This window comes from Schistocerca piceifrons, chromosome 3 (assembly GCF_021461385.2).
Source record: "Schistocerca piceifrons isolate TAMUIC-IGC-003096 chromosome 3, iqSchPice1.1, whole genome shotgun sequence".
Lineage (NCBI taxonomy): Eukaryota > Metazoa > Arthropoda > Insecta > Orthoptera > Acrididae > Schistocerca > Schistocerca piceifrons.
Window position 1 is genome coordinate 175844497 of NC_060140.1, and position 23548 is coordinate 175868044.

General features: G+C 43.4%; 1 protein-coding gene and 1 non-coding gene across 2 annotated transcripts in view; both read right to left on the reverse strand.

The window, feature by feature from the left end:
• Positions 1 to 23548, reverse strand: part of LOC124788495 (sphingosine kinase 1-like) — a 192379-nt gene that overhangs the window by 45254 nt on the left and 123577 nt on the right. The gene's annotated exons all lie outside the window — the stretch shown is intronic.
• Trnan-auu lies at positions 474 to 545 on the reverse strand. The gene has a single exon. It is a non-coding gene; the product is annotated as a tRNA-Asn (tRNA).

Here is a 23548-nt window from a genome sequence, read left to right on the forward strand (position 1 = left end):
ACTGTACGGTAGCTTGAGCGAGAGAAAAAGAAGTCTGTACACTGTACGTCGGGACACATATCAGAAAATGTTTAATTTTGAGGTTCAAATGGCTCTGAGCACTATGGGACTTTACATCTGACGTCATCAGTCCTCTAGAACTTAGAACTACTGTACAGATTCATGAGAGTGTTCTGAACCCCTGATAGGAAAGTTATGGGTATTTATCGTCTCACTACTGAATATCACACGATGAGAATTTATCTATGTGCTGCAACATTTCATTTGCAAAGTTATCTGGCTCTAAAGCAAGTACCATTACCAACCGTAACCAGTATGGAGGCATGTGTTATCATTTTTGTAAACTTTGCCACATTGTCGTCTCTGCCAAATGTAGTTCAAGGCTTACTTTCCTAACAGACTTCTTAGTACCACGAAGAAAGTGGAAATGAGCGACTGATGATGAAAATAATGATGAAGGTCACATAACACCCAGCCCCCTACCGGGAATCGAACCCGGGCACCCTGCGTAATAGGCGGAAGCGCTACCGCTACGCTACGGAGGCGGACACCATGAATACAATATGCTCTGATACTGTCAACATCCTCTTCAGGCGCATTTTGTTGTCCCTTGATTTTCCCGTTACACAAGCATCTGGTAGTTTCTAACTGACTGTACCATCGGCAGATGTTGTTGCCACATGAGGATCACAATTAAACCTTAAATGAAACGCACATTCGACTGAAGTTAACAGATTCACTCTTAGCAAACTGTAGAACACCAAAGGCTTTATGATCAGGAATCACCATTTTGCGTATGTGGCGCCACAAGCGGGAAAACAAAGTAGTACTCGGGCATGTGCTAACACCCTGAGTTATTCTTAATTGCCACTTCGATCCAACTGTCTGCAACGCTTATTGTTGATACTAGTAAAATTTATAACTGGGACACTATTTTATGAACACCCTATGAATTGCGCGAATAGTATTACCTATTGTGAGGGACCAACGTCTGGATTCGAAAGGAGAACGGGAAATTCGTCACGTCTGGTATCCGGTCATGCGTCCGTTTTTGTTGTTGCTACTTCCGTGTATAGCGGAGCTCGCTCGCACGGAGTGTTCTTTATCTCGTCGGCGTTAAAGGTCTGCGTGTCAACTAGAGTTAAAAAGGCCATCAACATATTTTGGAGTAATAATGTGTACAGATATGAAGAGGATGTACCACACTGACGATTTTAGGATAATCAGGAATTGCATATTTTCTACGTAATGGGTTGCATACAAGACACTGTACAGTTTATCGCTTACTGTATTTTCGCTGTTCAAGCTGTCAAGTCATGAGGCATGACGTTTTCATTTATTACTTCTTCACTAGTGATTCTATTCGCGACAAATTTTGCACGCAGTATCGACATACACGACTGAATGTGCCTGCAAAATTATATCACTGTACGGCCCATTGTTCATGAAATATGACGTCATAAACATTGAGATGCGTGAGAAACTACCTTTTGCTTAAAGCTGGGTGCAAATTACCCAGACTATACTCATCCAGTGTTTGATAATGATCGCATTTACCGACTTCCAAGGAACTTTCAACATTATTTCAAACCTTTTCTAAAGTTTTTCTCGCTTACATGCTTAACGTCAAGTATTTAACTCATTAACTCATCTGTGAAGTAAGCAAGAGTCTGAAGCTGTTTCACACATGGGAATTCGATTCTTTAAAGAATCGGAGATTTACCGGTAGACAATTTGATATGATAAAGTGTACAGCAGTCAGACAAGAACTAGGAAGTAAATGCATAAATTTACAGATTAAGGAGCAGTATAGAAATAAATGGAGAGATCATGTCACAAGACTGAATGAAAACAGAACTCCTAAAATAGCACTTCCCGATAGGAAGTAGGTCAATAAGTAGACTGAGAAAGAGGTAGAGAGACCAAGTAGCAACTAACCGCAGAGTACAGAGGCACCGAACAATAGGACGTAACTGGCACCTGCCTAATACTTTAAGGATGAGGAAGAAGAAGGAAAATAGTCTCTAAACAGCGAATAAATTTTGTTTAGTTGTTTCAGCAGTAATGCGGTTCGCTGCTCGCAACTGAATACATTGTCGCGTCGTAACTTGAGAAGATTTTTTTAACAGGCAACAGAAGTAGTTTCTGAAAGCTAATCTTCTGTCTTTTATAGCAGGACGAATTTACACATCCTTCCTGGTTCTCCTTCGTAACATGACTAACGGATCGCTATACATGTATAGACTGAGAAAAAAAATTGTAGCACTTTCGAATCTTGCCATCGTGGCAGAAAGATAGATTTAAAAAAATAATGGCACCATGAAATTAAGCCTCAATACCGCAGTGCAGTTCCTGTAAGCAGAACCAGAAGTCGTCGAAACAGACGTGCATCGTGTCAACGGCATTGTTTATCGCAGCAATGGCTCGCGCGCTCACAAACAACAGCAGTGTTATGGCAGTTTCGTCACTGTAGGTTAATGGCGGCTCAGTTGCGTAGTCACTAACATTAGTGACACAAGCAAACTGAGCAATTCCGTCTAGCAAGGAGGTCATTGTACTTCCGTGTCTTTCTTCACAGCGTCCTGCTCTGAATAGTATTCACGCCGGTAGGAACGAGGTACAGGTACCGGTAATTTTCGTCACAAGATACAGAAGTGAGGTTTCCGGAAAATGATCGAATGCAGAGGGGCATGTCATTTTATTTGATGGGTAGTACCGCAGATCGGCATTAACGTTATTTCATGGGTAACACATATGTATCAACCGAGAGCATATTTTAGCTCTTGAAAAGACGAGAAAGGGATTGCTCGTTAATGTTGGCATTGAACCTTTCTGCAAAGGTAATCAAGAAACGTGCTCAAGTTGAAATAGGGCATTGAAATTAGTTCCATAACTGGAAACCGGAAACTGTTTTAATCATTCATGTAGGCATCTGATTTGAATAATTTGAGTTTGCCTCGATTTCTGAGTGGAGCTTCACCAATAATGAAACAAAAACTACCAAAAGTTCGGTCTTTCTCCTTTTTTTTCAAAATTCTTCCAAAAATAAGCGTTTACTAGAAAAAGCCAAGGTTACCAAAAATGTAGTGTGTTTAATTCTGCATCAATCGAATAACAAAACTTTGCTATTTAATTAAATGTTAGTAGACAAAGCTACAACTGACAACGGTAATTTCTCACACTTTCCAAAACACATTCGTTTCGTTGCTATGAAACTTGGAGCATCTGAGACTTAGCCAGTTTGACGCAAAATTTTATAAGAGAAAAGTTGGAGAGCATTAAATCGTGTTTTCAAAAAGTCAAACAAAATGATAAAAAACTAATCATTATTCAATTATACGTAAATGACATGGTTAACGACCCGCACTATTTTTTACTTTAATTTCAGTGACTTCTTCCCACTCTTGTTCGTCTACTTATCGGTATCTTCAATCTTCAAAGTTCGGTGCTCCACCATTGTCTGAAACAGACACTTGCCGGGGCGCATAGTGTTGATACTTCTAGCAGGCGTCTGACCATTGTTCACTTACGTTCTCCAGTAGAAATCAATGCAATGGTTCAAATGGTTCAAATGGCTCTGAGCACTATGGGACGTAACATCTGTGGTCATCAGTCCCCTAGAACTTAGAACTACTTAAACCTAAGGACATCACACACATCCATGCCTGAGGCAGGATTCGAACATGCGACCGTAGCAGTCGCGCGGTCCCGGACTGAGCGCCTAGAACCGCTAGACCGCCGCGGCCGGCTCAATGCAATGTCTGAGAGTTGTATTTGTGGTGAAAGTGCTGTGGACGGGTTGGATGTCGTCATAAGGAAGGAGAGTGGGGTACGAACATTTACAGCGAGAAGTAAGATGAGAAAAGATAGTAAACATGTTGGTTTCGTGAAATGCACTGTTGCTGTTGTTCATGGAAACTGTTTCTGACCGCTTCAGCCCAGTCTCCACATCTCTACTGAAGCCAGGCAAAGGCAGAGATGGCGCGGTAGTCTAGAGCTCCCTAAATTTCAAGTTTTCTCTAACGTCGAAAGACAATATACCGTTAGTTCCTAGAAGCCTTCAGTGACTGTGATAACGACTTCGTCTTTTTTCGGCAAAGGGAAACTGAAACTCATCAGGTTACCTTCCATTCAGAAGGCTGTTGAACTCAGCGACTGTTACATTTACTTGCAAATTATAGATTGCAGCGGTCAATCGTCCTTTTTAAATTTTATTGTTCAGATCTAGATTTCGGCTAGAAGCTAGCCATTCTCAGTGCACCATTATTTTCGCGCAATGCATGTAATGCCTGTTGGTCGGGTTCATCCACAGTTCACTGAATACTACAGTAGTATTCAAATATCGGTCCAGTAATTTCGGAGACGTGGAACATACATATATGCATACGTACATTTTTATAACATAAAAACATGTATTAATAAATAATACATGTTTGAATATCTTTTCTTTTGTGATTCGATCTTGATGAACTACAGCCTATACGGTGCACTTAGCTACGCCGAAAATATCAGTGACAACCCGATAAAAATCAGTCTAATAATTTTGGACATTACCGTGTTCAGACAGAGAGACAAAGTTTCAGTCAAACTTTAAATCGTGGTATCTTTTTTCCGTTACCCGATTTTAATGAACTAAAGCTTATACGGTGCCCCAGACTATACTCAAGTGACCTGCGAAAACCCAATGGAAATTCGTCTAGAAGTTTTGAAGATTAGCGTGTTTAAAGACAAGCAGAGAGACACGACAGTTTTACAGGTTATTAGGACCTAGATATATGTACAGGGTGGTCCGAAACAGCTTGAAAAGCCTGTTAATGTGCTGCAGGGTGGAATGCGCCGAAAAGTAACATTTAAGAAAAAAATTTGCTACCCCGCAGCGTTTCCGAGTTAATTAACACTGAAGTTAGCCAATCAGGCCTTTGCAAATTCAAACGGGCCGCCAGATACAATTAGTGTCGGTTGTTCTCATGTTGTTGTTGTGGTCTTCAGTCCTGGGACTGGTTTGATGCTGTTCTCATAGCGTCGATGATAATGCCCAAGACTGAGGAGCCTTTGGCTCGGTTTCGGTCCTTATTACCGTATCATCTCCAATTTTTGGCGCTCTGCTGTTCGATTTTAGGAAACCAAACGAGGAACGCGTTTGACGACATTATCTTTGGCTGGCTGGTTGAATTTGTGCGCACAACGGGCTGATTGTCTAACTTCAATTCCAATTATCTCGGAAACAGCGCAATGCATTGACTGTTTTTCCTTAGCAATTATTTCTCAGCACAGCCTATCATGTAACACCTTTACAAGCTATTTCGACTGTTTCTTACTATCTTCTGTGTGTGTGTGTGTGTGTGTGTGTGTGTGTGTGTGAGAGAGAGAGAGAGAGAGAGAGAGAGAGAGAGAGAGAGAGATTGTTCTGATGACAAGCACCACATCATAACGTTTATCGTGTATATGATCCATGGAACAAGTAGCTAACCAATCAACTCACTCACTCACTCACACAACCTTCGGTACATGTTTACGATTCTCGTTTGGAAGGGACAATACGACGACTGGTCCCAGATTAATTCACGATTGCGAATCTGCGCAAAAATTTGTGCTTTGGAGCCAAAATGTTGTAGTATTCTGCGTCACAGAGTTGTTCCGCGACATCGTAACATCCAGCTAATAGAAGCTTTTCGATCTTTCACTACCGTGTGTCGAAATTTTTTTGTCTCCTTTGTGATTATCAAAACTGTCGGTCCAAAAAGGGCTTCATTGTCACTGTTTCTGCGACCACCTTTACATTCACGAATTAAGAAGCAAACAGTTTACATATTAGTGCAGTGCCCGGATGAACTTCTTTGAAGTCGTCTTTTATCTGCGTCTCACCACACCTTGTAGCCAGTCTCCAGGAGCATGAGAAACCACACGGGAAGGGCAAAGGGCGGAATATTGTATTTAGCGCTGAGAGCAGACTACGTGTTGACATCAGTGACGATCGTTTGCGTGTACGGCTTCGACGATGAGAACGGAAAATACCAAAGTTTATCAGGTCGCGAGACGCAGAACTAACTCTGAGCATCCGCATTTACAATGGCTCAGTGGCTCTGAGCACTATGGGACTTAACATCTGAGGTCATCAGTCCCCTAGAACTTAGAACTACTTAAACCTAACCAACCTAAGGACACCACACACATCCATGCCCGAGGCAGTATCCGAACCTGCGACCGTAGCGCCGCATTTACATCCATACCATGCACGCCACTGTGATGTCTATGGCTGAGGGCACTTCCCATTGCACCACTGGCGTTTCATCCTGTTCCAGACGCTTAAGAAGCTTTGCTCTTATCTTCGTGGCAGCATCATGAAATACCTCACTCCTACCTTCCCAAATTCATTGAAGTTCTGCATACCTTTTGGGTCTAGTAGCACTCCTCGAAGAAAGGATTCATTCTGAAAACAATCACTTGTGGCATGACGCGACCATTTCTCCGCAGTACCCTTCCTTCCAGTATTACTAGTCCCGTAAGATAGGAACTTCTGTGAATTTTGGAAGAGAGGCGAGAAGTACTGGCAGATGTAAACCAATGAGGGCGGATCGTGAGCCTTACCTGGATAACTCAGTCGGTAACATTGTCCACGAACGTAAATGTGCCATACTGAAGTCTCTGTCCAGCACACAGTTTTAATCTCTCGGGAACTTAACACAGATACTGACTCCTTTAAAGTTGTCACCATTAAATATTAAACATACACTGTCTGATCAACAGTATCAAGGCAAGCAATGTAATGCGGAACTGACCACTAGATCTCACAGAGGCGTACCCGATAGTGTAAAAGGAGGCAGGGAATATTGAACTGTCAGTAGGGAAGCAGCAACAGCACACTGGGTTGGTCGGGTCAGCTCCGTGACTTCGAACGTGATCATTGGATGTAACATCTGAATCCCTTAGGGACAGTTCGACCTAATAGCTGCCCAAGTCGACTGTTGGTGAAGTCATTGTGAATTGGAAACGTTAGCCGGCCGATGTGGCCGAGCGGTTCTAGGCGCTTCAGTCTGGAACCGCGCGACCGCTACAGTCGCAAATTCGAGTCCTGCCTCGGGTGTGGATGTGTGTGATGTCCTTAGGTTAGTTAGGGTTAAGTAGTTCTAAGTTCTAGGGGCTGATGACCTCCCATAGTGCTCAGAGCCATTTGAACTCTACTTGCCATTGGACCACAGGCGTTTCATCCTGTTCCAGATGCGTAAGAAGCTTAAATACATCCAGTATGCACTGTCATTAGTGTGTTCTTATCTTCGTGGCAGGAGCATGAAGTACCTCGCTCCTACCTTCCCAAATTCATAGACGTCTGCATACCTTTTGAGTCTAGCACTCCTCGAAGAAACGATTCATTCTGAAGACAATCACTTGCGCTATGACGGCCATTTCTCCGCAGCACCCTTTCTTCCAGGATTACTAGTCCCAAGGTACGAATTTCTGTTAAGTTTGGAAGAGAGGGTATAATGGTCGAGCAGTTCCTCATAAGCCACACATTTCTATATTCACTGCTAAGCGACGCTCGAGATAGTGTAAAGGGCGACACCAGTGAACAGTGGATGGTTGGAAAGAAATGATTTGAAGAGCCAAATCACGCTATGTCTTGGGCCATACGTTTCACTTTGGCGAATGCGTGGAGAAGGTTACCTGCGAACATGCGTAATGCCAACAGTGTAGGACGGAGGAGGTGGTTTTACGGTATGGATGCGTTTTCAGTTTTAGGATGTGGTACGGCTACCGTGCTTAAGAAAGCTCTAACTGGAGAAGGATATAAATACATTTCACACTTACGGTGTTGTGTACTGCGTACACTAGAGGAACAATTCGGAGACGATGATTGGTTGTATGAGCGCGACAGTGCATCTTATCATAAAGCACCATCTGTGAGATAATGGTCTGTGGACAACAACGTTTCTGCAACGGACTGGCCTGCCTAGAGTCCCGATCTGGACCCAGTGGAACACCTTTGGGGTGAATTCGACCGTCGACTACGTTCCAGATTCCAGCATCCAACATAGCTACCGTCTCTGGTTTCGGCTCTTGAGGAAAAATGGGCTGCCATTCCTCCACAGACTTTCAGACATCTCTTTGACTATGTTCCCAGCAAAGTTCAAACTGTCATAAAAGCAGAGGGTGGATACAACCCATATTAATGCCCGTCCAGAACTCATCGATAGCCGACGGCCTTGCCGCAGTGGTTACACCAGCTCACGTCAGATCACCGAAGTTAAGCGCTGTCGGTCTGGGCTAGCACTTGGATGGGTGACCATCCGGTCTGCCGAGCGCTGATGGCAAGCAGGGTGCACTCAGCGCTGGTAAAATGGAAATGAGCGTTTGGCGTCATTGGCCGGGAAGTCCCTTGCGGGGCAGGTCTTATTACATTCGACGCCGGATGGAAATGAAATTATGATGAAGACAACACAACACCCAGTCCATGAGCGGAGAAAATCCCCACCCAACCAGGAAACGAACCCGGGCCCCTTAGGACGACAGTCCGTCACGCTGACCATTCAGCTATCGGGGCGGACAATCAGCGCTGGTGAGGTAAACTGAGGAGCTATTTGATCGAGAAGTTGCAGCTCCGGCCTCGTGAACTGACATATGGCCGGGAGAGCGGTGTGCTGACCACGTGTCCATCCATATCCGCATGCAGTGGCGCCTGTGAGCTGAGGATGACACGGCGGCCGGTTGGTACCGTTGGGCCTTCATGACCTCTTCGGGAGGAGTTTAGTTTGGCTTTCCCATCGAATCCAAAGTCATATGACAGTCTTGGGATCCCAAACAATGCGAGCAGGAATATTGCGGACGCTAAAACGCATTGTCGATATGCCACAATTCTGCCATTTCAAATACAGACACGTGCTGGTAGACGATTAGTCTCCTTACACGAGATATAACATGACTTTTTCACAAACATCTAACGTAAAACTGCGAATTCTGAATAAGAAATCCGCTACGTAACCTTTCTTTATACACAGGATGGAGATGGCGTTACTCCCATCTACTTTGTGTAGATGCGCTGTCATCATTTGTATGCGCAAGTACGCAATACATTTGCCAGTTTAATGTTTACTGTATATCCTTTCGTGGTGTTGCAATTTTAGTGGTCAGCAGTGTACTTTCTGAAGATTAAACTCTACAATGGTAGCAAATGGAGGATCTATACAATAGAAGTTACACAGCAATGGCTGCCCGATGACTTCTGCCTACAAAAAGTGAGTGTTTAGCGGGAAAACAAGAGCAGGTGGTAGCCACAGTGCGGCGCCATCCTCGGTCGGGTGAATCTAGCTGACACCGCCAATGTAAACCTGAGTGTTGGCAATTTGCTGCGAGTAACACGAGGAGGCACTTTGGATGCCGATCGCTGACGGCTTTGCGTGAAGGAGGCGAAACAGCGTCGGTAGGGCTTCCCTGCAGATCGAAGGATCGTAGCTCCTCTGAGAAGAATTTAACACACGCAGGTTTTCTAACGGTCTAACACGTAATGCACAGGTGTTCTTAAAAAGACCGCGGCTGCAGTAGATAAAGCACCTACCGCATATCAACAATATCAGCGATCATCATACCGGGATGACCTACAAGTTAATTTTGAGCAATCGAGTTCCACACAAAATAATGTAAAATATATGGTCTGCATGAAAGAGTACTTGCGTTGCGTAGCTTCGAATTCTGTGTGAGCTTGACACACCTGTATCTCCCTTTCTTTACTGTGTGACAGAATGAGGCAAAGCTACCGAGTAATTCACAGAACCCTAATGATTTTTTTAAAACTAAAACAAGACATAAATAGTAACATTACAGCTAGCGACTCAAAACTACTGACAGGGACACAAGCACATAAAAAGGAAGGGTGCCACACAGGACCTTAGATCTGAAAACCTGGGAACTATCGATCACAGCTTGTCTTTCGTTCTGCTGAAAGCGTAATGTATATGGGACCTGTAGAACAGTGTACACCCTTCAGTAAAATCGTTAAAGAAGTACTGTTGCTGTTATCTTCAGTCCGAAGCCTGGTCTGAGGCAGCTACCCACGTTTTGCCTCCCCTGTGCAAGCCCGTTCATCTCTACTTAGCTACTGCAGCCTACATCAATTTAAAACTGCTTACTGCAGTCAAGCCGTCGTCCCCCTCTAGAATTTTTACCCCGGCACACTTCCCTCCATTACCAAACCGACTATCCCTTCACGCCTCAGACTGCGTCTCGTCAACCGATGCCTTCCGTTAGTCATGCTGCGCCACAAATTTCTTTTATTCCCAGTTCGCTTCAGTTCCTCTTCATTAGTTACGCGATCTACCCATGTAGTCTCTAGCTTTACCTGTAGCACCACATCTCAAAAGCTAATATCATTCTGCCAGACATGTTTATCGTATTTGTTTCACTTTGGTACAAGGTCACACCCCAGAAAAATACCTTCAGCACTTAAATTTACGTTAAGTGTTCCCAGATTTCCCTATTTTAGAAGTGCTTTTCTTTCAATTCCCAGTCTGCATTCTATGTCCTCTCTACCTCGGCTATCGTCAGCTATTTTGCTGCCCAAATAGCAAAACTTATCTACTACTTCCCCTGTTCTTAACGTAATTCCATCAGTATCGCTCGATTTAATGCGAATGCATTCCTTTATTGCCTTGAAAAGAGGTTATAAAATGAACATCAACAACAGCATTCATTCATTTCAATGGATATTCCATGTCCTTCGCTGCCTCTGACAAAAACGTATTCACTGGCAAAGCTCGAAGTTTCATTTTTTGTCCCTAACTTTTTAATTCTCTTCCAAATATGGTTTCATTTACTGCTTGCTCGATGTACAAACTGAGTAACATTGAGAACAAGGTATAACCATGTCCCACTCACTACTCAAGTACTGCTTCTCTTTCATGTACTTCGACTCTTATTATAACTGCAGTATGACTCAGGTTCTATTCCCCATGAAAAAGTTATGCTCAACGATCGCATTTATTAATATTGAGAAATGTACAGCTATCAGTAGCTAATAATCGCTCCACTCATGTGAAAAGGGCAAATTTATGGACCTGTTGGAGGAATTGGAAATTTTCTGCCACTAGCAGTCGTCTCATGGTAAGCTGCTCAATGAGCAGACGAAGAGCTCCCATTTTTGGGAAGTTTTTTAAACTGCTTTGGGCTCCACCAATGCCAGCAGGCCATCCATCTGCCAGTGTTGGCATATTATAATAGCACCCCTTCAGGCTCAACTTCGACAACATGTTCAGTATTTACTAATAAAGTTTTTTTCATTAATAGTCAGCGCACTTTAAAGCTTAACGAATTTAGTATCAAACTGAACCAACAGTTATATGGTCCTATCGGAGTTCTGGATTTGCTGCGGTCAGTTCAGTGTGAAACCTCGAGCTTTCGACGATCACCTCCATCGTCTTCATCAGGAGCAACTGCCTGTCAAACTGCTGCTGTCGTGGACTTGTATAGCTCAAAGACGGCTTGTGATTGGCCGGTAGTTACGTCATGCTGTCGAGATGGCGTCAACGTCTGCGCTGGTGGCGCCACCACTCCCGCCGAAGCGTAAACACTGGACGAATCGAGAGCTCGCTTCTATGCGCCGCTAAGATCATATACGCTGTCACAATTGAAGATTTTCCTACATATTCTTATTTCTACGGCCTCTTCAATTACAGAGTCCAGCACGTAGGAGCTTGGGGTAATACTATTGTTTCGTCGAATAGTATTTTATGTTTGTGAGGGTGTACTGAGACTGAAGACCACAACAACAACAACAACAACGTCAACAACAAGGACAGAACGCAAGGACAAGTGCATTTTGGCAAGAGAAACATTCACGGATTACTTTAATTCTTATGCTGAGGTCTCTACCTAGGCACTGAAATACCGAGATATAAGTAAATGTTAAGTTCTAACTACGCGTCTGCTGCAGAAGTACCAAAAAGACGTTGCTGTTAACAATATAATAAATAATAACGCAAAAAACATGAATTTCGTACTCTTTGTTTCGATTTCCTCTCCAGTTTTGCTCCAAATACGGTTCTTGAAATCTGTACCCACATATTTTGGACTGGAGAAGCCATACAGCAACGGATAATTTGCTATCCTATATCAATACTCCGCAAGCCACCTGCACACTGATTCAATAAGTCTTTGGTCATTAAAAGTTCCGATGATAAATGAAAACCATCTACAAAATGGGAAATCAGAATACTCCCACACTCCCCGAGTTGCACGTCCGCGAGAAATCAATCGCGGTACTGTGACGGCGACACGACTGATGGCACAGCCACGGTTCCGCGCCGAGAGAGTGCGAAACACAGCCATTTCAATTCTAACCAGAATGTTTTCAATTTTACCTCAAGGCACTCGAATCACCCACGGTACTATCACATCACAGATAGGTGTGAATCGATTGGAAAAGACGGAAGAACGAAACGGCGAATGTCGTCCACTTGTGCCTCCGAATTATGTCGGGATCCTTGCTGTTCTTGTTGTGTATTAATGACCTGGTAGGAAATAGTAATAGTAACGACAGACTTTCCTTGCAGATGATACAATTATCTATAACGAAATATTGTCCCGAAAAAAGCTGCACTAATATTCCGTCAGAGCTTGCTAGGAGTTCAGAGTGGTGCAGAGATTCTCAACTTGCTTCAAATATTCACAAGTGTAAAGTTGTGCTCTGCACAAAATGTAGAAAAAAAATACAACATTAATGAGTCACGATTGGAATTTGCTGTCTCATACAAACACCGGGCAGTTCTGGTGTGATGTCTGCACTTGTTGGTTGGCTTTGTTATACCATTTTTGTACGGGCACTAGGAGCCACACGATCACAGCAATATGCTACAGGCATCTCATTTTGGACACTTCCGAATGATTCATCATTAAGACCCTCTGAAGAGAGGCACTAAGTGCCTGAAACCGGATAACGGAATAAAATTTCTTTTGCGCAACTGGTTGCTGATTATTTCAATAAATTCAAATACAGATGCTGCGGATGGATAAAAATATTACCTTTACATGTTTTTTTAAATGTTCATTTGTGTAATAATTGAAGGTTGAACAGTAAAATTGTTGAAGGCTAAACGATTGTCACTGCTGATGGCTAATTGCGTGCCCACGCTGAAGGGCAAACAAGAAACAAAAAACTCGATAGTATGTTCATCGAGTTAGCAGTGCATGCCCTTGTCAGCCCAGGAGAGTGGCGTCACCAGCGGGATCACGCCCACCATAGTGAAACCATTAGCCGCATGTAAACATACAGCCTGTGGTCTTTGTAAGATCTATCGCAGGGCGCCTCCGTAGTCTGCTGATTAGCATCGCTGCATAGAAACACGGAAGTCCAGGATTGATTCCTAGTGACCATCTAAGATTTTTCTTTAGTGGGAAGGTGTGGAATCCGTGACGCCAAATGGGAAGCCCCTTGCTAACGTAAGCAGAAAAACTGATACGTAAGCCGACGAACTGGCGTCAAACAAAAAGGTTTCCACCAGGATGGCTTTAGCCACTGCTCGATTGTTCAGACCCGTCCTGTGAGCAGACTATGTAGTACCTGCTTACAGCCATGTTATCGATCTTCAGCTGTCCACAGGCTTTCATTATTGGACGACAGCCTCCGTGCCATGCTAGCGACACCTAGGCTTGCACATCGCCTTGTGTCTTCCTACTAGCTAATGTCAACCCCAACGTGAAGTAGTGTAGCGAATTACTGAACAGTGCATGTTGTTTATACCTCACACTGGATCATGAATAGCACACGGATATCAAAAAACATGGGCCCAATTTGTTTAATTTTCATTTCATTAAATATGAATTCGTTATAAATACCATATTCACCGATGGATATAGAAAGTTTTAAGGCTTAAAAACATAGGTTATAAACAATGTGTCACTGTTCCGCTGTCCGCCTGCTTAGCTGGGCGGTAACGTGCTTGCCTCCCATGTAGCAGACCCGGGTTCGATTCCCGGCAGGGCTGAAGATTTTCTCCGCTCGTGGACTGGGTGTTGTGTTGTTATCATCATTTCATCCTCATCATCGGCACACACGTCGCCGAATGTGGCGTCGACTGAAATACGATTTGTACTCGGCTGCCGAACTTCTCCGGATGAGGCCTCCCGGCTAAGAATACCACACGCTCATTTCATTTTTTCATTACTGTCCCGCCGTGCAGTAAACGCTTACGAAATAGTTGAGCTCATCCCGCACGCGAAGACTCATCTCTTGTACTATCGCGTCCATCGCAGCTGTCATACGGTTCCGCAAGTTGGGCAGAGTTGTTTGTAGATGTGGAACGTAAACTGCCTCTTTTACAAAGCCCCGCCAAGAAAATCCACTAAGCGTGAGATAAGCTCTCAGCGGCCACAACGAAAGAGCCTCATCGTCTTTTTCCCATTCAACCTGACCATCGCTTGGGAAGGGATTGCTTAGAGAGGAAAAAAAAAAAAAAATTGCTGCGACATCAAGGTGCCAATTGGGCGGTATTGGTAGCTCTGTATTCGCTTTATTGGTCGACATACTTGGACTACTCTTCAATTTGTATCACGTCCTCACCTGACACACACACGGTCGGTGTGTTCTTCGGGCTCTCCAGAGAAATCACGTTTGTTAAGGTTGCTTAAAGCAATGACTTACACGTTTCCTAGTTAGTGGAAATTGGAAATTAGTCGTAAGGTCTTATGGGACCAAATTGCTGAGGTCATCGGTCCCTAAGCTTACGCACTAGTTAATCTAACTTAAACTAACTTACACTAAGGACAACACACACGGCCACGCTCGAGGGAGGACTCGAGCCTCCGACGGAGGAAGCCACGCGGACCGTGACGAGACGCTTTAGACCGCGCGGCCCTAGTTAGTGGATTAATGCCAAACCGGAGAAATGCACTGCAGTTCTCGGCTCACTTCATCCGAACTCAAGAACGGAGAAAACTTTATACTGCACGGTAACCATCTGCTTCACGGCTGACGGTAACTCTAGTGGTCATTTCAGCAATTATCAGCGGTCTAGCGGTAGTAATCGAAACTCCACATCATCTTCCTTCAAAAAGCGTAAAATTATTCATATTTTTATGAAATAAAAATTAAATTGGGTCCATCTTTTAGAATAATCCTGTACTCGTATTTCGTATGAAAGTGCGAGCAAGCCAATGAAATTTGGGCAACGACAACAATATAAATTGTTTGCGTCGTTATATGCAAAAAGCGCAGTAAGCAAGGCTCACTGGAATTGCGAATAGTAACGACTGTAAAGTGCAGATATTAGGAACAGTCAAAAAATATACGTACTGATGGATGCATAAACTAGTGCGTCATCCGATGCCGCATATAACATCTCTGAGCTCCCTATCTTTCGTTTCACTCCTTTTTCCGAACACTTGCGTTGCTTTAGTGATCTTCGGTTATTCTCGCGCCGTGCACAGTATACACACGCAGTAACAAGATGTTTCTCAGTCTCCCATGGTAGTTCTGTATAGTTATTATACTGCCTGTAGTGCTTCCGTAGACTACTAACGATATTGTACCAGCGTGTCCCACAGAGAACATGACGCTCGTCGCGGTACGATAGACGTTCAATTAGCTTGATATCATGGCAACTTTGCGTCTAGACAAATGGTTTGAAGTCTCTGTTGAGTTTAGAATGGCGCATTATCGTGATGAAAAGACCAGTTCTCTCCCGAGAAGACAATTATTACGTACACCAAAACACAAATGGCAACCAAGCGCCACGGGGATACTAAAGATTCTTTCGTTTATCGACTTCAGTAAATAAAACATTGGGCTCTAAACCGGCCACATTACCACTGCTAGAATATTCTCTGCTTCAGTTTGTAGTGTGAGCGACATGTACTTAATTTCCATAACGTTCTGCTGACGCCGGGACCATGATATGGAAAGAACGTTATCGCAACTCAGATATATTCCTAAATGGGGTCAAACTGCAGGAAACTGTCCCTGAGATAACAGGAAGCAAAAATGATGGCACGGACATATGGTCGAAAATGTGTTCCAACCCACTTGAAAGGCGAGGTAAAAGATTTTTGACAATGATCTTGGTATCAGCACCAAGCAGGTGGCCCGTCAGCATGGGATAAGCTAGACGACCGTGTGGAACACATTCCACAACTAAGACTAGCCTATCACTTACAATGCGCGCACGCCTTGTTACTTTCCTACATGGCTACGGTTTGCCGCTCGTTCGGCGCATAGACCACCAAGTGGTAGGATATCTATCATGCATTCTACCCACAGATGATGCTACTTGTACGATGGGCTGTATCGCCAACCTTCTCAACACCATCTGTTGGCTAGGAGATCCCCATGATGTGGTGGCAGCGAACCATCACGACCGGGTCAGCCTCAATGTGTGGGCTGGGATTATTAGCGACCGCCTTGTGAGAGCATTCATTCATCCACAACGCCTCCCAGATGGTGAATATCAGCACTTCCTGCAGTTGATCCTACCACCCCTGTGGAAGACATTCTTGTGATGGTACGGAGAGTAATGTGGCTACTATATGAGAGTAGTAGAGCTCACGACTATCTCGAATGTGGAGCTAAACCACTAGCGGACACAGAACATGCGCAGTTGGCTAGCGTGTTCTCGTGCGTTCTTTCAACCACTGATACCTACACTATCGAAGATCTTCAGTATTCACCATCAAGTGGATGTGCCTCCCTTGGGACCAAATGTCCACATGGCACGCTTTGCTCCTTATCCTCTCAGGTGTAGTTTCCTGCGCTTCGTCCCCATTTTTGCAAAATCACCCTGTATACGTGGTGTGTCAAAAAGATTCATCCGATTTCATAAGATTACATCTTCTTCATGAATGAAGACAGAAACATGCGGGCACATTTTAACCTTCGCATCCGGCCTAAAAGTTTACCTTGCGCCAGTTGTAAGCTGCCGTTGACATTTAGCCGGTAAGGGTCTCAGAGGGTCACCTCGCTCGCTTGCTTGTTCATTACCGAATGTGTGTCGGGTCGGGATGGAGATAGCACGGCAGCAAAAGGCGTTTTGCATTCCCCGTTTAAATAGATTGTAAGATGCCTTCACTAATAAATTTTTTTTGCGTGTGTGAAACTTGGTGTTTTGACGGCGGCTAGGAGACGCATGGTTGTTCGTTTTCTTTTTTCGCCATCCTGATCTTTAGTTGCTCTGCTCCCTACGCCAATCTGCAATAATTACGACGTGCATTACTTCGTTGCTTCGGTATTTATTTGGTGAGTGGAGGTGAAATCCAAGTCACAAGATGCAACTCAGTTACAACTGTGCGGCGTGATTTTCACACCTGCACCTTCAACAGCACAAAGCATTCGACGGCGTAAAGGGAAATCCATGTCACCCTGTTCAAGATGTAGGGTGCATTCAAAATTTTTTACAGGTAGCCCACGTAAGTCTACTCGTCGTGCCATCCGAGAATTAGACATTCCTCACGTGTCTGGCTGGCAAGTTTTGAGGCGACGTTTGTATTTCAGACCATACAGGATTCTATTGTTAGGTCGGTATTACACTACAATATTTCTTTGTCAAAGTTGATATGTCAAACTTTATGTCAAAGAAATTTGATAGTGTATTAAGGAACTTTGTCAAATCTCGCCTATCGCCAAAGAAATATGATCACACCTGGAGCCTCGCCGTAGATTTGATCATAAAAGTCGTTCTTCTGTTCATTGCAATGTGAAAGGTAACCGCTTGGAGCGCTGACATCGCTACAGCTATTTGACATCTTTGTGGTGTGTTGTGCACATGGCTTCGAAGTTGGTGTGTTTCTTCGACTGTTTTTTTAATAACCTTGCTTCGACTGGGGTGGGGGATGAGCAAGGGGCTCAATGCATGTTGTTAATAGTGTGCTGATGGACAGGTGGAATATGCTGCAGGCAACTTTATTTCCACAATCACAGCTACAGCCATCCACCTCTACATCTGGAAACATCCAGGCAGCTGTTCAGCAAGCCAGAATAGAGGAGGTGGTCACACTCTAAAATAAAAAAATTCTTAGTTTTCCATTCTACTTTGTCTATTTTGAACTCTGGATGCCACAAGTTAAAAGATGTTTCATCTGTTTCGCACTTCTTATTAATCTTGCAGCTGTTGGAACACTAATTCTAGTAATTAAATTATTCAAGAATGAAAGTAGTCCTATCGCTTCACACATTTCTGGAATTATTTTGGTTAATGTGCATTGTCGCAGTCGAGTACTATACTGTAAACTAGAGTAACTCTCTCCTGTACCGAAAAAATCGCAGGGTCACAGTGAGCATGTCTTCTGCACATATAGCGTTCCTCAAGTGAGTATTCTGTTTTGTAATATGAGAAGCCACTTTTCTGAGCAAATACTGAAATGCACTCTCATCCACTCGTAAGTAATTTATATAAGACTTGACGTCCTCCACTTGCAGCTCTTGTAACAAATTTTGCCGACTGCTTTTACTACCTCGAAGTAATACCCATAGCCTCACCCAAGTGTCTTTCCTTTTTTTCCGCCGTTTTTCTTCCAAATGCACACACAATGTAATTGTGTCACAAGCAACTGCAGCGCGTAATAACAAGTTATTGCTGTCCGCCATCTTGAAATATGACGAAAAATATGGCGACAGTGTAATATCCATAGACTATATACAGGATTCGCGCACTCGGGCTTCGCAGCCTGACTCTTCACATGCCAGCGATAAAAAAATGTCTCTCACAAAATTTTGTCTGGCGAGTATATACGGCAGAAAAAGGACGTTAAAAAGTGGCATCTACGCAAAGTAAGCACATATGTTTTGTGACTTTTGCTTATTCCAGTACAGATACCAAAACGATGTCAAGATAGGAAGCGTAATATATTACAAAACCTTAATTACACTGGTAAAGTGAACTAGGTATTAAGTATATGTCGTTTCAAAATGATTAGTCATTCAACAAATTTTACATCCGAGGACCAACATGCATCCTAAGCTTCAACTTATGGAAATGTCTCTGCAAGTGTTTCAAAGTAATCCACTTACACAACCGAGATTTTCATCACTTTACCTAACCTGCAGGACACAAACCGAGACTTATCTGAGCATATGTGAAGGTCTTTCCTTCTGCATCTAGTAAAATGCACAACATTTGATCTATAACAAAATGTCATAAATGCGAAATGTCATACTCAGCTTCTTGCCCCGAGTCACGTGACTTAGATGTTGTTTTCAGTAATGTGACGCTGTCTATGTTATCTTTGTCAAAGAAATATGATAGTGTAAAACGGCCTTACAAGTCCGTCGTGATGGTGGCAAACAACGTGCAGAGTTCTGTGAATTCATTCTGCGCGTGTAGAAGAAAGATAAGTTGCTTAGTTGCTACGTTCTGTTTAGCAAAAAAACTCAGACGCCACAACGTAAGAATATGGAAAACACAGCAGCCACATAACGATAGTCGAGCGCGAGACGAACTCTCCAGAGCTTCTAAGTGGTTTGTGCCATTTCCTGAGAAATGATTTACGGCCCTGAAAAGACGGTCACTGGAATTGTGCACTTAGATATTTTGCAGATATGAATTTTTGCGCAATTGAGAGAACACACTGAAAATTTAATTTTTCAACAGTACGGGTCATAATGGGCCTCCAAGGTCGCTGATGTTACGATTTTGACTGGGGTGTGATGGATTCCATCCGACTGAGTTCCCTCCTGACAACTGCGGGTGAAATGTGATGCCGCAAAACAACAGCAGTTGATGCAGTAACTCAAGACATGCTCGCAGAAGTGTCGGTTGTGTTTGATATTGCCGGGTGTTTGTCGTGTATCGGGCGGAAGGCACACTGGATATTTGTGAAGGGTAAATAATAACTTTGATCCTAAACGTAATTGTAAAAAGTAAACCAAGGTTGTATGTGCATGCATATAAAAGACTTGAGCTTGTAAAATCGGATCATTCTTTTTAAAGTGAAAACTTTTTATTGGTATGTGTAAGTTAAAATTTGCCCGAAGTTTCTATCTTTGTTTATATAGATGGCATAGTCTTGCAAAAGCAGATGAATCTTTTGGAAAAGCCCCGCTTTACAAACATACCGATAGCACTTCACTGGAAATGGTATACCTACGTACCATACTTTCGTGCACTGCGACAACATTATTGTGATCGAACTTAATATTTGCGAATTATGATCAAATTTGTAGGTATTAAATTGAGTGGCGTCTTAGAAAACGAAATATATGAGTCATTCAATATGCTACGACAGAACCTGCGCTGCTCCGAGATGAGCCGCTGAATATTCAGCTAAGCGTCAAGTTCCAGCATACTTGGCCACTATTGTGTATCACACGATCTGTACGTGACCGTCTCCACAGCAGAAATCAGGAACGATCGATGGGTCACGGTAAATCAATTCCATGGCCTCCAAGGTCGCCACAATAACTCGCTGGCCTTCTTTCTCTGCAAACCATGTAAGGTACGTTCTTTCTCAGACATGTAACGATGCTAGGAATGCCTCTGCACTAAACAAATTTTTGCAAGACATTTCGAAACTGTCTCTTCCACGAAGAACACAGGAGCCAACTCACATACCATTATTGTGACAAAATAAAACACCTACAGCCGTCCTTATGATTTTATTTTATTTTATTTTGTTGCAACCATTTTCAACGCTTCAATGCATCATTTTCAGGCTGTTGTTGATACGGTATGGGTTGATATGATCCCTATATAAATCGCATCAGTCGTCAGCATTAATAGATAACGCAGATGATGCGTCAGCACTCCAAGTGCAGTTAATGGTTGGAGTGCTGACACATTATCTGCGCATCTAGTAATGCTGACGACTGATGCGATATATATAGGGATCATATCAACCCGTAGCGCATCAACAACAGCGTGAAGATGACGCACTGAAGCGTTGAAACTGATTGCAACAAAATAAAATCATAAGGACGGCTGTAGGTGTTTTATTTTGTCACAATAGTAAACGGCCGTCGTCCCACAGACCTCCTGCCAAAAGGATGGACATACAAAAACATTCCATTACGCCTCTTTCTCCCATCTTCAGCGGGATAATCGTTCGGATTCTGACGTTAGTACCAAATGATAATCTGGCTATTTTGTTTAATTCTTGCACAATACATTATTAACCAACCGGCGGTGGCCGAGCGGTTGTAGGTGCTAGCCTAGGTTCGAATCCTGCATCGCAGGTTCGAATCCTGCCTCGGGCATGGATGTGTGTGATGTTCTTAGGTTAGTTAGGTTTAAGTAGTTCTAAGTTCTAGGGGCCTGATGACCTCAGAAGTTAAGTACCATAGTACTCAGTGGCATTTGAACCATTTTGATTATCAACCCTAGTGTGCTTTACTGCAGGGACGCTCGTAAGTAGTCCACATCTTGTGAAAGACCAAGTTCCGACAGTCTGCAAGGTAATCGCCGCAGAGAACTCTAATAGAGGGCTAAAACGGTGTCCACGAATGGGTGCTGAAATTTAGAAAGCCAGACGAAGTTTCCTACCTGTAATTTTGCTCCAAGTCGGTCATACGTACTTTCATACGAAGGTTTGCACCGTCGTGTAAAACGAATAGGCCATATGAGACAGCTGTTGACTGTTTGTCTATTATGTTGCGGAGCCACAACAACGCGTTTAATCACGCTACGTGACTATCTCCCTCGATGTTTTCTGCAAGATAATCAGTGATCGTAAGTGAAAGCCCTCAGTAGTTCACAATTGGATCATATCCATCGGCTTATTATTATTATTATTGTTGTTATTGCCAGTAACCCCCCCCCACACACACACATACGAATTCTTTAAAGAATCGAAGTCGAGTGTCTAAAAAGTCATATCGGTCGAATAATGTGTCATACAATGATGTATTTTTGCAGGTACATTCAGGGGTAAATGTGGATACTGTCTGAAAAACTGTTCCAAATAGAGTTAATAATTATAATAAATTAGAACCTCATGTTGCAGCTTTACTACATGAACAGTGAAAATGTAGTAATCTGTTGTCAGACACTTCCTAAGCATCTAGGCCTGAGTGATGTACCGGGAATTCATGAAGATCCCAGTAAAGTGGGTAGTTTGCATATGTATATTTTATCGATGCTAATGGTATTCAGATGCCCATTAAGATCTTCTAAAACTGCTTTCTGTCTGCCAGGCCGGCCGCGGTGATCTAGCGGTTCTAGGCGCTCAGTCAGGAACCGCGCGACTGCTACGGTCGCAGGTTCGAATCCTGCCTCGGGCATGGATGTGTGTGATGTCCTCAGGTTAGTTAGGTTTAAGTAGTTCTAAGTTCTAAGGGACTGATGACCACAGATGTTAAGTCCCATAGTGCTCAGAGCCATTTGAACCATTCTGCCTGCCAACAACCACTTGTTTACGCTACTGTAGCTGTTGTTCGATTTTCAAGTACTAGTATCTGATAAGTTCAAGTTGGTTCTCGTCGATTCAGCTATCACCCGCGATGTCAATGTCAATGATCCACAGTTCCTTTTTCTCCACAATTGTCTGGTGTACTCTGTTCTAGCAGCCGATCTGTCTGGAATCAGCAATTCCACAGTAAATACAGGTAGGCATGTTCTACTATTTCCTTGCCACCAGTAGGCGGTAATTTTGGTACAAGTAACAGTGGATCATTCGTGCCACATTATCGTGCCTCTGCATGTGATCAGTCAGAGCGATCCTCCTGCAACAGCTAAAAATTGTTTCCCCAAGTTCCTTGCAAAGTCTGCACTTCTGGTCTTTGGCGATTTCTTGATTATTATTATTTGCTTCTTGCATTTCCTATCCAATCAGGAAGCTAAATAACAGCTAAAAACAGACGGACAGAGAGAGAGAGAGAGAGAGAGAGAGAGAGAGAGAGAGAGAGAGAGAGAGAGAGAGAGGGGGGGGGGGGGGGGAGGGGGGGGTTTTGTGCGTTAAAAAAGCTGTTTTTATATAAAATTCACTTGACTGTCAATCCTGAAGAGCGGAACAGACTGTTAGCGGTAGGGCGCATTATAGAGCCTTGTTCTTTTTCACCAGGAGAGTTGATAGTAGGTCAACATTGGCTGAGAGAACAACCGAGTCAGTTCGACCACTGAAAAGATTTCTTTAAGTAAGACACATAGGTGGATTTGTGTGAAGCGTATCTCTATAAAGTGAGAATGACAGTTGTGCCTGCGTATAAAAGAGCGTTGCGTTTGTTCTGTAGATAGTTTTGGTTGAGGGGGAGGTGTGGGGCTATGGTGACAAATGCTGTTGGCAGGTAGCGTACTCCTCTCGATATGCAATAAAGTATCCGTTAGACAACGTGCTTTCCAGGAGGACAGATCGATATCCAGAGCTTTACCTCATATCTTCATAAGACCTTGCGGATAGCTTCCCAGTTTAGCACAGGACGCTATGATTTCTTCTTTCCACCACCGACGTCCGAACTACCTATCATACAGGTTGAGGCATACGCAGCTGAAGTCGACATCGTTCTAAAAGACTAGTCACTGCAGTGCTGATAGCATGGAAGAGCACATGTGACTGTGGTGTACAGGGCTTTTTACTGAACTTAAAAAAATTTTGGTAAAATTAGAAACTCTGGGTGGAGATCCATATATAACAATGGAACATTGTA